The sequence below is a fragment of the Porites lutea genome, chromosome 6, assembly GCF_958299795.1.
Source record: "Porites lutea chromosome 6, jaPorLute2.1, whole genome shotgun sequence".
Lineage (NCBI taxonomy): Eukaryota > Metazoa > Cnidaria > Anthozoa > Scleractinia > Poritidae > Porites > Porites lutea.
Genome location: NC_133206.1, coordinates 26,617,624 through 26,619,994, shown reverse-complemented (window position 1 = coordinate 26,619,994; position 2,371 = coordinate 26,617,624). Strand labels below are relative to the sequence as shown.

At 39.7% G+C, this 2,371-nt stretch overlaps 1 long non-coding RNA gene across 1 annotated transcript in view; it reads left to right on the top strand.

Moving 5' to 3' along the window:
* Positions 1-369: 369 nt before the first annotated feature.
* The window catches only part of LOC140941164 (uncharacterized), a 15,363-nt gene continuing 13,361 nt past the window's right edge, over positions 370-2,371 (top strand). The window contains exons 1-2 of the long non-coding RNA XR_012166429.1: positions 370-1,099; positions 1,484-1,749. This is a non-coding gene — a long non-coding RNA (uncharacterized lncRNA). The remainder of the gene's footprint in view (positions 1,100-1,483; positions 1,750-2,371) is intronic.

Sequence of the window (2,371 nt, the reverse complement as noted above, 5' to 3'; positions counted from 1 at the left end):
AAGTCATAGGCAATGTTGTCAGTTTGGGCAGTTTCCTTCGGCCTGATATGATGATGCTCGTTTCGTGGAATTCAGACGTAGACAAATCTCCTTTGCGCATTTGTTTGTGTTACGTATTTTTTCTCAAGCCCTGTTGCCAGATCTTCCACTACACTCTTCCATTTTAAAGAAATTTTCTGTCTTTGAGTTTGAGATTTCGGTAAGAAGCTTCATTCTAATGTTTGTTGCCAGCACCTCGTTTCGTGAAATTCAAATGCAGACAAATCTGATTTTGGCCTGCCTTTGCGTGCCAAAACCCTTCTGTCCTTCATGATGTTCCTGTGCATGTGGGAACTTAGAATGATCCCTCACATCATTTCTCTCTCCGTGTAAATGAGTAACATAGTTCTTTACCAACAGTCTGTTATTCCTTCAAGATTTTCTTCGTCTTTTTCCACTCCCCACTAGAATTTCTTGAATATTTGTTGTTTCTGAAGAATCTGTTCAACGTGGTTCAAGCCAGAGTCTTCCTTTCTTGGAGCAACCAAATTCTCCAGCTAACAGGCAGCTATAAAAAAAACTGACCTTAACAGTCTCAGCTAGTTGTGCTGGATCAGCTTCGTCCGGCGGCCTTTTAATCGGTTCTCTATGACACACAGAGGAGAAATAAAAAACTCAGTTCACCTCGAATTTGCTACTCTCGCCTATTAAACTCGCGGCCAGCATCTTGAAAGCATTTTTTTTCGCTTTGTGAATGGTATCTGATTTCAGGAATCTGTGGGCATTGGATCCCGGATATGCCTGATAGCTAAGATATCAAAACGATTCAAGTGTGAAACGCAAGAGCGCCGGAAGCATATGTTAAATCTCGCACCCAAAGTAGAGTTGTTAAATTGGGCGGGTTGATCGCTTTATATCGCTTGCAGCATGCTTGGTGTCTAACCTGCGTGATATAACTTCTGTGAACTCCAGAAATGTTTGCTGCAGCTATTGAAGCACCGAGCAGATAAACATCTTGACACTGATTCCTGCGTGACGTGACTTCACATAATTTCGTCATCCGTCTTAGAGTTTCACGTAAACGGTACCAACTGAATGTTGCCAGAGCTGAAGAGTCCAGGTTTGCTCGTTTCTTTTTTCTTATGCTGCTTTAAGGTTAAAATAATTGATTTGTATCATTATAACGAGTTACGGTATCATTTTAAATGGCTGTTATAGAAAGATAAACTCATTCTAAGTTACTGTTCCCCACTTTGCCGTCCCAGTTTTGCTCCATTAGTAGTATACATCCCTTCCCCTTGCCTTATTTTCGCCATAGAACAAAAGACATACGGCTCGACTTACCTCTTAACGTGGCAATTCACTTTGCCGTCGGTTCTTTGCACGGGTCATCAACCGAGAATATTGAGCGAGAATATTGATAAGCTTTATTCCGTTGAGATTGTCTTTGTTTTCCCAGTTGCAGCTTTACAAATGCTTAATTCTTTCCCCCCTCATTCAACAGGTCCCAGCATCCCTCCATTTAATTATGGTCTTGCTGGTGATACAAGTTTCATTATGGTTTAACATTTGTTGCTCAACAAAGGGTGCTGTTAGCGATATTGAAGCTTCATGGATGGCTTTTCCATAACTCATTTCACATTCATCCCTGAATTTGCGGTTAACCCATAGCCTTTGTGCATGGTGATTGTCTAAGATAGAGTTTAGCTTATGTTCGACGAATGATGCTCTACATGTCAGTGCCTAGTTGGAAGTTCAACACTGATGGAGGTATACCATTATAGGCCTCATTTAATTAACAAGTAATAAGCTGTCGAACCTTTACAAATAAGGATTCGAGTCACTTTCTTCTTCATTATAGATTACAAATTGCAGCATTTATAATCATAGTTTTATGAACAACAAATACTAAACCGTATGTTAAACGGCTTATTGTTCGAGTTTTGTGCGTGTCATAAATGGAAACAACTTTATAACGTATCTACGGCGAGACTTACTTTGCTTTTCAGCAGTTATGCTTTAAAGCACATAATGGTAGTCGTGTTGCTTCAGTGATGTTACCCGTTTCCTAGATAATTTAGTTTTTAGTGAGTATTTCTTTCCTTATTTTCCAACACAACCATGAGATTCATTTTGAAACTTTCTAAATATTCTGGAAGTTATGCCAGAGTAGCCCACCTACAATACTCTAAACTATCGAGCCGATAAACTATGTCGCTCTGCGCTTACACCACCAGAAACTCAACTTAAACAGTTTCAAATTAAGGTCCAATGTTCTCTTCGTCTGAAACGTTTGTTCACTTATAGCAACTCCCTGATTACTTATGGTTTATTGCATGTGGAAGATTTGGTATTGTTTAAGTTGCAAGTCCGAATGTGCGACAGATGAAAC